The 13474-nt window shown below is 39.8% G+C and overlaps 1 protein-coding gene and 1 pseudogene across 1 annotated transcript in view; one reads left to right on the forward strand and one right to left on the reverse strand.

Moving 5' to 3' along the window:
- Positions 1-13474, forward strand: part of LOC111509829 (protein turtle homolog A) — a 203242-nt gene that overhangs the window by 17369 nt on the left and 172399 nt on the right. The gene's annotated exons all lie outside the window — the stretch shown is intronic.
- Positions 4185-4959, reverse strand: LOC111515648 (tubulin beta chain-like; annotated as a pseudogene).

Below are 13474 nucleotides of genomic sequence, written 5' to 3' on the forward strand. Positions count from 1 at the left end.
TATCGTGGTACCAATACCCAAAATTAAAGAACCTAAGGAATTCAAAGACTTTTGATACATTGGATCATCAACTACTTCGATCTATATTACATTATAATGGACTTTGTCAAAGCGCTTTGAAATTTTTCGATTCATTAATTTCACGTAGACAACAAATTGTTAAAGTGGAGAACCACAAGTCAGATTTCGAAAATACTTCTTCAGATTTCCCACAGGGTTCAATGCTTGGACCTATCCTCTACATAATTTACACCTCCCATTTGACAACCTGTTTAAAAAAACCCAAATATCATATTCATGCCGATGATACACAGTTGTATTATTCTTTTACTCCTGACTCTGTACAGCAAAGCGAAAATATCATTTATGACGATTTGAATCAATTCGTTAATGTATCGAAGAAACATGCCCTGGAAGTTATTAATTCCAAATGCTCTATGATTGTGTTTGGAAGGAAAGTCGCAAGGTCAAAACTTAGAGATCTGATCATAAAAATTGATGACACTGTTTTACCGGTTGAAAATCAGGTTGAAAGTCTAAGAGTTTGTATCGATGATGAACTCAAATTCAAAAAACATACTTCAATATTGATTCGAAGAGCATTTGGGCAAATGGAAGTATTATACCCTCATAGGCATGTTTCGAGCCTAAAAACCAAATTACTCATTTGTGATTCGTTGATATTATCTAATTTCAATCATTGTGACGTAGTGTATCATTATTTTCTGAATAAAAATGAGCAACAACGAATTCAAAGAGTTCAAAACTCTTGTTTGAGATTTTCATATGGTATCAAAAAAAGAGAACCGATTTCTCATACACTCAAAAAAGCTAGGTGGCTGAAAATGTACGATAGGCGGACTCTTCATTCTCCGACATTATTTCATAAAGTTATTGTAAATAGAACACCTCCCTACCTCTACAACGAAATAACTTATCGAACTGATGTTCATAATGTTAACATCAGGCACAAAATGATCCATGTTGTTAGACATTCCATAGAACTATTCAAAAGGTCATTTACATATACGATAGCTGAATTCTATAACAACCTACCATCTTCCTTTCGGTCAAAATCTGTTTCCAGTTTCAGGTACTGCCTTCTGCTTCTGAAAAAGCAATAATACCCGAATATATTCTATGACACATTGGATCTTGTAGGCCATAGCTGAAATATTTGTAGTTTCCTTATGTTTGTATCGATATCCGCCTCATGAATCAAATGTTGTGCCCGCTATCACAATTCCAATTTTATTTTAGGTCCTTTGTAATTTTTTTTGTTTTTCATCTGTTTCATTTTTTTTTGTAAGGTGCAAGAGGAAGAATGAACTCTGTTCAATCTTGTATCCTATTGACGAATTTGTATTTTGTAAATTGAGATTTCCACTATCGAAAGTGGAGACTATCTCTTATATTTTAGCGGATCCTGTAAACCCGCACAAAAACCGAAAACACGACGAGTCATCCACCGCACCAGTCTTCGTTTATATTCTACTTCCGTACCAAGCGAATGGACAAAAGAACTCATCAGATTGGATTGTTTGTAAAAACAATTTGAAGACCCGACGCACACTTGAACGGACTAAGACACAGTACCTTCGGCGCAAAAAGGGCCAGCCATTTAACGAAAAACTTCCAGAGTTAAACGTTTTTCTCGTGACATGCAGTTGATTAATTTTTCTCCTGTGAATGGAGTCGTGTTATAACTATTGTGCGGAGAGTCTTCCATTGAAATTGGATATTAGCGAGGACGTTTGGATATTCACTAAACGAAACGAGATAGAACTGACTCGAAAGTTTTACTTTGGTGCAGAGAAATGTTATTGAAGGGCATGCCATACATGCTATATTGCACTGATGAATCCATAGGTTTTTTGAAGTGATAACTTCTTATGGAAGGGGTTAACCGCTTGGTAATGTAACACATAACGGCGCCAGAGTGTCTGGCTTTTTCTTCTCCTCACTCTAACCCACAGCGCTAGCCGTATTTTGGACCAACGATTTTCTATCCTCGCTTCGTATGGCTCAGTGTTCAGTATGCGATCGACATATTCTGCTGACAGTGAGTATATACCGTAAAATCAACACCGCTTTTGAAAGGTTTTATGCAAAATTTGATGAAACAAGCAGAAAACGATCTTTGGAACATTACATAATCTCCTAACAGAAAGTAAGTTCAGTAATATAAGATACCATAAAGAACTGGCCCAAACTTTATGAAAATCCATATCCAAACTCATTGATACACGCGACAGGTGTTCCGCTATACAATAGCTTTCTCTAGCTTGAAAAATATTTTTTGTTCACGCTAGGATAAATTCCGAATATTTTAGAGAACTCACGGACATACCAGAAAGTGCATATGAGAACTGCATCAAGGATTGGAAGAAAAGTTTGCACAAAAATATTATATCTAAGGGGACTACTCTGAAGAGAACAAAATGAAAATTGATGGAAAAATGGATTTTTGTTTTTGAGAAAATTCAAGTCACCTCATTTTTTCAACAGACCCCCTATGATGGGATTAAGCCTTGGACGGCCGATTACTCTCGTACCTCTGTGGTTCAACCCCTCTTCAATTATTGAGATAGTATCTGTAGGGTAGGAAGGGGGAGTGTAGGACTACATGGGATCCACTGTACATCCTCCCAAGGAGCTGTCCTCCTAGGTCATCGTCCATCCTGTTCTTTCCAGGAAGCTGGACAGGTCTCTGGGAGACAACTTCTTCATGTCGGCAGCTGTAGGCCAAAACTTGCCAAAAACACATTCTCTTATTGACATTCGGATAGGACATGTCTGACAGTTTCATCTTCCTTTTCACAAATCCTGCATAGAGGTGTGTCCACTAGCCCCATATTGTGGAGGTGTTTCCTTAGTTGACAGTGGTCAGTCAGAAAGCGTAGATTTTTTCTGGTCATCGCCAGATATTTCTTCGGCGCCAGCTTCCTAGGGTCGCCCAGGGTGATCCTGGCAAGATTGCATCCTTTGATTTCATCCCATCTCTTCAGTGATTGAGCATGGGTGTGACGTTTGCCTAGTTCCGCAATTGTTATTAGGCCGTAGGTGCCACTGGATCCTTGAATTCTCAGTCCAGCCGCTTCCTTGGCTAAAGAATCGGTAATGCGATTACCTTCACTCCTGTCGTGCCATGTATCCACCTCAGGATAATGTTATTATCTACCGAGGCTTTGACTAAATCTTGGTGGCATTCTAGTACTAGCCCTGAGGTGACACTTTGTCTGTTCAAGGCTAGTAGAGCTTGTCTTCTATTAGTGCAGATTGTTATCCTTTTGCCAGAAATTCTTTTCCTGGTTATTTCTTTTGTGGCGATTGAGATGCCAGCCAGTTCTGTTTGAACCACGGTGGTATTTTTTTCTATTCCACACTTAATCCTCAAGCTTGGTGATCTGGAGTGCACTCCATATCCTGAGCTTTTCTTGGTTTTTGAGCCGTCTGTATATATGCGTATTGCATTTGTAGCATCTGAATCTGTGTTCTGTTTCATTTGTATTTTGTAGGGTTTATCAAACACAAATCTGGGTTCAATTGCACCCTGGTTGCCTGTTACAGAGGTTGCGCAGTAAGCGCTTCTCATCATAGGATCAGCTTCAATTGACCTATTCCTACTCCGAGGTTTACACCAACGTAATATTAACATGGCCATTAACGTAACCAGAGGGGTCAGACCAGTAATGAATTCCATTGCCGCGGTTTAAACAAGCCAATCGCTGAATTTGATATTATTTTTGGATGGCCGTTGCTTGTAGAACTTTCGGTCTCCATGTCTCCGTACGTCAACATAGGTCTTATTATTGCAGTATAGATCCAGATGACCACACGGGGTGTGGTCATGTGGATCAGATGGTCGATTACACTCATACTCCTTTGGTCCAACCATTCTTCAATTATTGCGATAATCTTTGTGTCATGAAATGTCTTGTTGGTGTTCAAGCCCTCTTCCTTGCGGTTGATATAATAAGAATCTTGTACCGCAAAAGGAGGATTTCTGGAGGTCAACTGATTTTTAGATAACCACGGAAAATATTAACAAGAAAAAGTCAGTCTTGAATAAGTTGAGTTGTATTCAAATTCACAGAAGGAAATGTGGATTGCACAAAAAACTTGGTCAAAGTACAAAAACTCTCTGAAGCGATTTCAGATCAGATGCAAAAAATGTTTAGTTTTCAACGACTTCGGTCCATGCATCTTCGTCGACAGTACTGTTGGTTTTCAGACACCAAGTCGTTCATGTTGGATTCTGCCTCAGTGAATTCCATCTCGTCCATACCTTCCCTGGTGTATCAATGCAAAAAAGCCTTACGTCTGAACATAGCTGTGAACTGTTCGGAGATATGTTTGAACAATTTTTGAATCGCAGTAGAGTTGCCGATGAAGGTGGTGGACATTTCCAGACCTCTGGGAGGGATGTCACAAACAGCAGTCTTCACGTTTTTGGGGATCCATTCGGCGAAGTAGCTGCTGTTTTTGTTCTGGATGTTAAGCATTTGTTCGTCTACTTTCTTCATGGACATCCTTTCTCTCAACTGTGAGATACCTTTCGTGCCTTGGGTCGCAGGCAGCCATCATGTTCTTGGCGTCGAACATTTGCTGGGTCAGTTCAGGAACAGTGAGAGCTCTGTATTGTTGGCTACCACGGGATGTAAGTGGGGAAAATCCGGGCATAAAGAAGTGAAGACGGGGATAGGGAACCATGTTAACAGCCAGTTTACGGAAATCAGCATTCAGCTGACCAGGGAACCTAAGGCAGCTGGTGACACCGGACATGGTAAAGGATACCAAGTGGTTCATATCTCCGTAGGAAGGGGTGGTCAATTTCAGAGTCCTAAAGCAGATGTCATAGAGAGCCTTTTTATCAATAGAATAAGTTTCGTCTGTGTTTTCTACAAGTTGATGTACGGATAAGGTAGCGTTGTTCGGTTCTACAACAGGTGCATTCATTTTTGTCCAGTAATAGGTAAACAAAAGTTTTCTTCAGACAAGATATTGCATATGGTCATCGTATTCATCAGGATAGAGAAGTGTTTCATAAATTTCACAGAGAAACCTCGATTTTTTAAAAATTTATTTAAAAAATATATCTGACAGGTCTAGAACATAACGTAAAAGAAATGAGAATTATATTCAGTGATTTTCCAAACCAAAGTGAATTTCAAAGTCAAATTTCAATTACATCTATCGTATAAGTCCATATAGTCCTTCATTTTGGTGGAGGACTCGTATATGATATCCTCAAATATCAAATAATTCTAAGGATGGACAGGAAATGAAAACTATTTCAAAATGATTCAAAATCACCAAATCGTCACCTGACCAAATCGTCATCTGACAACTTCAAATAAACCATTATCTGGAGTGTTCTCTATAGTTTTCGTGACAACTGAACAGAACGTCCTTTTTTTGCACAACATCATCAAGATCCAATCAATTTCTCAATTCATTCCGTCTCAGGGGTATTCACGAGCGGCAACTCTGAATCGCTAAATTTGCAATATATCCTCAACTTTTCGGTATAGTGGCGTGATTATACTTAATAAATCGTCCCTTATCTAGATAAAGATGATCTTTATTGTATTATTGCCATATTAAAACTGAGTTAATCAGCTTTTTCAGTTAGGACTAGAAATTCCAGTTGGGAATCTAGACATGGAATTCAATCCAAGTCAGTCCATAGCAACACAATGAATATTTTTTGTTTCAAAATTCAGTTTCAAACCAGTCTGACTGAATGTGTTAAGGTGGTAAGATCCAGTAATGATGACATGTTTCAGATAAATCAGTAGGCACCTATTTTATGGAATTGACCGATATGGATGGATTTCAAATAAATGTCAAATCAGATATGATTCAGCGTGGTAATAGCATGAAAGGTAATTGTTTATCGGCAGACATTCACCCAAACCTACTGTGTAATTTCATTGAGAGAGATAAGACAGAGACTGTTTCGAAGGTTATGTTTATTGATTAGGGTTTTTATTTTGTGACAGTACTCTTTATGGTGCGATTATTACAGAAATCAAAAACGAATGAAGTGCCTTCGCGAATAGAATTTGGCTTTTATTCCATTGTTGAACTTAGTGCTGATATTTTTGATAGACGTATCTGAAAAATGAACTTTTCTGAAGACGTTGCTAGTGTCCCACTTGAATATTCATGATTTTTTAAAAAATTTTCACTTCTTCCTCATGATATATCGTTCAATTTCCATTACTTTCTATTCTGTTTCCTATTGAGATGCCTCATTTTTTGAGTTGATACAGCTCCTCTCGGGCACAGTAGAATAATACAAGCAGTAGGCTCTCTCACCACGTGATCCACCCGAGGTACCGGGGACATTCAATCGCTCTTAGGATGAGATTCTCATCCACCGCGTTCAGTGCTGTAGTATCGAAGGATTCGACGGTACCACAGCCAACGGATTACTTATAATGAAAGGTCGGAAATTTATATTGTGTTCAGTTTATTCGCTGTTATTATTGCTTTTAGTTTTTGTAGTTGGTTATAAGTAACTTACCACAAAATCTCCTATAATATCCTTAAATTTCGTTTTTATATGAGCGCGCGTCAATGGTGAAAGAAGAAAATTGGCTACGCACTTAGTTTCGAGGTTACCGTGAACTTTGTGAATTTATGAATGAAACTATTGTCAGTGAACTCACTGGTTGATTTTTACTATGTCTTGGGTTCATTTCGGTACTCCACACGAGAAGAGTGAGATTGGAAAGGCGAGAATATTCACTGCAGCAACTTTGTTTTTCTCGACAGTTTCGATGAACAGATCTGTCAGAGTTTATGCTGATAGTTGTCGCGGAGAGAGTTCTTCATTACTGTTACCTCTTGTGAGTGGCGTTGTTCCACCTCGAAGTGAGTATACGTCTTTACGATATCCAGATGGTGTAGGCAGCTTCCATCTACGAGCTGCACATCCTCTCCATACTCCTTGCAACGTCTCCTGTTGAAATGGACCATTGCATATCTGTCTATCCCGAATTCTATACCGATAGCATGCGTGTACTCTTCCACCACCCTTAAGCATGAAGTTCAAGTTTATCTTGTAAAACAAATGGGTGATTTTATGCCTCTGGCTTGCGGGGGTTTCACATTTATACCCTCGAATATTTCTGAACGCAACGAATGATGGCAATAGTGAGATGCAGGAAAGAAGGGGGCTGAGGGAATCGCCCTAAAATATGCCCATTCTGAAAGTCACCCAGGCTGTTTGAACTTTTACCTGATTAAATGTTTAGGTGAAGTGAGTCCACCAGAGTGGTTATTCAAGGAATCACATAATTTTGTTTCACACAGCACGCGAAGGCGATACTTGTGGCTCGCCCCACTTTATAGCAGCCACACTTCATAGCAGCCCCTAGCATTGGTATCCTATTAGTGCAATGCTGTTTGGTGATCAAGTCTTGACTCGAAGTATGATAGGTGGTGGCCATTTGACGCATCCTGTTATCCATCACACATTGGATACAAATTGTGTGTTGTCTCGACAATGTGACCTTGGCTTACATTTTGTGCACCCGCCATTGAATTGTTCAAACCGCAAGATCGGAATTCCATCCTTTGGATTCGGGAAGCGATTGAATTGTGGTGTTGCTTTGCCAGACAAACAAGCCAGTTCTCCACGCTTCAAGAGCCTGATTCTGTGAAGCGACCTGCGTGTTGTGAATAACTCCATTGTTGGAATGATGCGAGTCTCCACTCCAGTCGTACCAACGGGTGGTAGAGTTACCACATCCATCACTTCGGGTGGTGAAACTAACACCACTTCAGCACTCCGTTAGCAGGCTGGGGAGGAACCAAGTAATCTGGCACCCGCCTTCTCCGCCCAAAGTTTTGGGCGGCAGCCGGTTTCTTGCCTTCATTCAAGGCGAAGCTCTTGGCGCCCGCCGCCAAGTAGGTGATCTGCTGATGTCCAGCCTCATTCCAAGCGGTAGATTGGGGTGAACATTTCTGTCCATCCCCAGCTACCGCTTTAGATTGAGTTGAGTACTTCTGTCCAGCCTCGGAATTGGTGTTTGTTTTGGTTGTTTCTGTTTTTGTGTTGTTCCATTCATGTGGGTCCCCACGTGTAGCAAGGAAAGACTTGGTCACCTCTGGCAGAGCCTCGCCCAGTTCCCCAAGGGGATTTCACCCTGCGGCATATCACCCAGCGGCCATTCAGCTGTCAGCACGATTCCTTACACCTTAGCTTGGGAAGGGTGGTCCTCGGTGGCATGTTTTGTAAAGGCTTTTGGGCGTTTTAGTTCCCCTCACCGTACTGCCACTGACCAGAAGTCCGGTGACCCCGTTCGTAAAGCCACATTGGCTTTCCGGACAGATCTACCAGTCCCTGGCCGTTCCCCTATCCGCCACGTAGGGACGTGCCCGATAGGTAGCCCAATCCACGGGATGCTTTGGACATGTTCCACACCACATATCATGCATTCTCGCTAGGTATCGCCTTCGCGCGGGCTCACTGCTCTCGTAGCGATACAAACGACTATCCCTTCAGCTAATGCATCCACTAAAAGCGTCCGTTGTCATTTCCAGGGTTGTCCCCGATAGGCAAATTGTCTTTATAGCCTTTGATACTGTTTGTCATACAAGGCTTCTTGAGAAACTGGAAAAAATTGGCATGCGGGGTAAGCCGCATGATCTATTGAAATCGTATCTCTCAAACCGCAAGCAAGTAGTCGATATTGATGGTGCAGTAAGTACACCAAGGACGATTACCTACGGGATTCCCCAAGGCACGGTCTTAGGCCCTCTTCTGTTCACCATCTATATAGACAGCCTATTGAAAATGACCTCTGAAGGAACTATTCTGAGCTTTGCAGATGACACAGCAGTATTTTATAGTGACGATACATGGCAACAACTGAAAGCGAAGGCGAAAAAAGATTTCAATAATATTAATAAATGGTTTTTATACAATAAACTTACTTTGAATGCGGAAAAGACCAAATACTTACCCTTCACCTCCTATACTAACAATTTGCCGAATATGGGGCCATTGAATATAAACCAGAATATATCAATTCCAGAAGCCAGCTCCATTAAATACCTCGGTATAAAAATTGACCGACATTTGAAATGGGATTTACATATATTGTATCTCACAAATAAACTTCAAGGATTCATATCAAGATTCAAACTCTTGAAAAAATACCTTGATATCACCCATTTGACAACTGTGTATTATAGTTTAGTTCAGTCCCAACTTTCATACGGCATAATAGGATGGGGAGGAGTAAATGACACACACTCAAATTGCCTCAATATTGTACAAAAAAAAATTCTTAAAATTATCTTGGGCAAAGGAAGGATGTATCCAAGCGATAATTTATACAAAGAAAGTGGCATTTTCGATGTTAGACAACTCTATTGCCAAAAAATGTTGCAGAAAATATATAAAAATGAAATTAAAATAACACGCTCGGATCACCCATACAATACTAGGAGACAAAAACATAGTGTTGTGGTTCCGAAATGTAACAAAACAGTGGGACAGAGACACTGCAGCTATCTGGGTCCAAAAACTTGGGATTTACTACCTGAAACCATAAAAACTAGTCAAAACTACATTAAGTTCAAGAAACAAGTAAAAAATTGGCTAAATAGTTATGACAGAGATATATTCCAAAAAATTATTTTACTGTAAAAAGTGCAAAAATTCAAACCTGTTATAATTTATAAGCTTTAACAAATTGTTTGTCATATTCAAAAAACAATGACATATATCTCTAATAAGAATCTAGATGTGACTTTTTACCGACTGTGATATTTATCTCATGTGATACCTTGCATAAAACTGTTAACCATCTATTGGTGATATTTAGATAATTTATAATGTGATATATGTATATTATGTTTCACTGAGATTTCAAACCGATCGTGTTATTCACTTGATCTGGATGCGACGCTTTTACCGACTCGACTGTGATATTTATATCATGTAATATCTTGCATGAAACTGACAACCAATCATTTTAAATATTGTCTTATGTGCTACATGAATGTTTTTTTTGTCATTTTGTTGAATCTTTTCTAGAGGCTATATCACGCACAAGGAGCAATCTTGCGATTGTTTCTTCAGTGATGCCATTGTTTATTTATGCATCACTCAAGCACTACTGATATATTCAATATTGTAATTTTTTGATAAATAAACATTATTATTATTATTATTATTATTATCCCACCACCTTGCCTCTAACCTGACAAAGTGGGTCGTTTGTGGGGACCCCTTCCTCAACATCCAGGAATCGAGTTTTGGTTCTACCGGATGGATAGCTCTGTAGACCCACTCTTTTGATTCCGAAGGATTTGTCACGTCTATTTTGAATCTACAAGTTGTTCCAGATGAAGAAATTCTCAACATTTTCCATTCAAAACATAATATCATCAACCATAGTTTTAGTTGCACTTCCTCATTTCGGAAATTCCTAGACTTTATCGCTCTGTGTGAAAACTTTCGTACAGATTTCGATAGAAACTACCAGCAATATATGTGGTGACAGCAACTTCCACCGCCTACTTCTGAAATTCATCAAAGTATGAATTCGAGCGGAGTTGCCTATGCATACATATAGTTCCGCAAAAGTTGCTCGACGAATATTCAATAACGAACTTTCGAAAGCAATATGTAAAATAGTGTCGATATCGTGTACGAGAAAATATGAATTTTTATCGGGTCAGGTTATTTACCTCCAACTTCCACGCATCATACTGTTAAGAGTGCAATAAATTACAACGTACATTAATATTCCACAAAATCGGGCATGAAATAACAGAGTGCAACGCGGTGCATAAGAATGCTGCCATTTGCAATTCTGAATATCGGATTTCGTGTAGGAAGGAGTGGAGAATATTCGAAAAGGGTCAACCATTTCTGGGGGCTTTCAGGTGGTAAGGGTCGGAATGTTCTCTTTTGGGTGAATAACATCGAAAATCTGAACGGAATAACTGAAACGTTTATTAAAAACATTCAGATCGCGAGAGACAAGTCCACAAGATTGATTGTGGTTAAAAAGTTATGAGGATCTTCTTCCACAGGACATTGAGGAACTTCTTCGCGAGATACACAGCCCCAGAAAAATGTGGCAAACTACTAGAGCTCCTCAATTCGAAGGGATCATGCTCAGACTTGCGAAGAGGGTCAATCAACGAATAAATGAGTTTACCAATGCTCGGTGGAGGGAGAAACTGGAGAGACTGAACGTTCAGGACAACTCTATGTGGAGGAAGGCGCGACGTCTAGACAACAGACACGAGCCTATGCCTACCATAGAGAGAGGTGACCGACGTTCAGAAGATCAGAATATTTGGCGAATATTTCCATAATGTTCACAAAACAACGCCAGACAGCAGCGAAGAGCGTAGTGCGCTCGATACTTCCCCCATGCCTAAATGGTGAAAATCTTGCTAAAATCCTCACCGACTTTGAGGAGGTGAGACACTGCCACGCAAAGGTCTCGTACAAATCAACGGGATAATCAGATTACAACATTACCCAGACTGCATGAAGCTCACGGAGTACCCATCTATAAGTCGGGAAAACCGAAGAACCAGAGAGAGAGAGAGAGCTACCGACCGATTTCTCCACTCAGCTCGGTCGCCAAGATTGCTGACGAGATCTTATTGATCAGACTTCTCCGTCTGGAGAAAAGGCTGAAACCCGGAGGAACTGCAACTGGTCCGACTGGTCCACAGAATGAAGGAGGCCTTTCACCAGAAGAAGAATACAGTCATGGTCCTGTTGGACATACATAAAGCTTTTGACACCGTTTGAACAGAGCGATTTATCGGGAAAATGTGGACGGCACACATGCCTTTATACATGATGAGAATCTTGGATTCTCATCTGGTCAACCGGTCAAGCTATCTCTACGGATTTTTCAATGGAAGCTGGTGTTCCACAGGAGTCCGGTTTATCCCCACACCTATACTCTCTGTATACATATGACTTACCAATATTCGCAAAAACGAATGTAGGCATATATATGCAGATGATACTGAAATATATGCCCATTCTTACTCTAGTGAGGTGGTCACACACCAAATACAGATTCACCTGAATCGGTCAGTTGTACTATAATTCAAAATCTATGAAAGAAATGATAGCTGAAATATCAAGTACATTAAGTAATGAAACGTGAAATGAAAATACAGTGAAACAAATGAAATAATCAACATGCAAATTGATGATGAACACAGAGTAGAAAAAGAAGACTAATGAAAATGAGCAAAAAATCGAAAAATTGATCGAAGTCACTTCACAACGTTTCGATTGTTAATATCCACAATCGTCTTCGGGCGATCAGAATTATTCCTCCGAGAGATGACTTTTCAGAAGTCATTCGAGTGCTTTCATTTATTTTCTCCCTCCGCTTCACCAGTTCAGCAGGAGTTGACCTTTTAGCGGGAAATGACCATTTTCAGCTTGATTTCAGGGTTCCATATTTTGTGTATCTCTATGCTAGCTTGGCTGAATGCGTCTTTGGACAACATATAAGCAGCTTCATTGAACTTCCTCTTGAACCAGTGTTGGTTCCTGTGGATGATCTCAGCTTGGGACCAATTGATATTATGTTGATGAGTCCAACCATGATCTGCTATCCCGATTTGATGTTTTCTCCTCACTGTTTGTTTTTCTTGTGCTTGGCAATGCAAACTTTCAATGGCATTCTAGTTTCTCCGACATACGGTTTGTCTTACTCACAGGGTATCTGGTAAATGCAATTCTTAGAATCGCAGTCCGCGTTTGGTAGCCTGGTTTTCGTAAGGCTACTACGGATGGTGTTTCCGGATCTGAAACAGGTTCTAATATTGTACTTGGACCCACTTCTTTCATTCTTTCCGACAATTATCTGGGAAGTACAAGCACTGGTTGTGACGGCTTCTTATCCTTGCGAGGTTCTTGTTGTCTTCTAGTCAAAGTCTGTTACACCATCACTTTGGAGTATCCATTCCGTTGAAGATCTTTTTGATGATGCTAGGTTTCTTTTCTAGACCTACATTCGTATCACAGAACACGAAAACACGATCCACTAGAGTCTTTATGATTCCTTATTTGGTAAATTGATGATCGTTAGATTCGTGATCAGTATACAGATGTTTTCCACTTAGTGAATGACCTACTGTATCGATTCCATAATTACTGCAAGAATTCAGAACGCCTGCATTAGACTAATATTTAGCTTGAATTACAGAGATCATGTGACATCTTCAATCAATCAGTTGAATTGGTTAAAAATGCAAATTGCATTCCGCCTGTTTCATTCACAAACTGATAAAAAAACATCAACCCAATTATTTGGCAAAGAAACTCTTTCCCAGACATCAGATACATTCAAGGAACCTTATATTTAATAATAAGTTTGACATTCCGAATCAAAACAGCACTATCTATGAACGATCCTCCATGTATCAAGCTGTAATAATGTATAATTCACTCAGTGAATCTTTG

The sequence above is a fragment of the Leptinotarsa decemlineata genome, unplaced genomic scaffold (genome assembly GCF_025532065.1).
Source record: "Leptinotarsa decemlineata unplaced genomic scaffold, Ldec_3_MD MMD2_tig00026307_RagTag_RagTag, whole genome shotgun sequence".
NCBI lineage: Eukaryota > Metazoa > Arthropoda > Insecta > Coleoptera > Chrysomelidae > Leptinotarsa > Leptinotarsa decemlineata.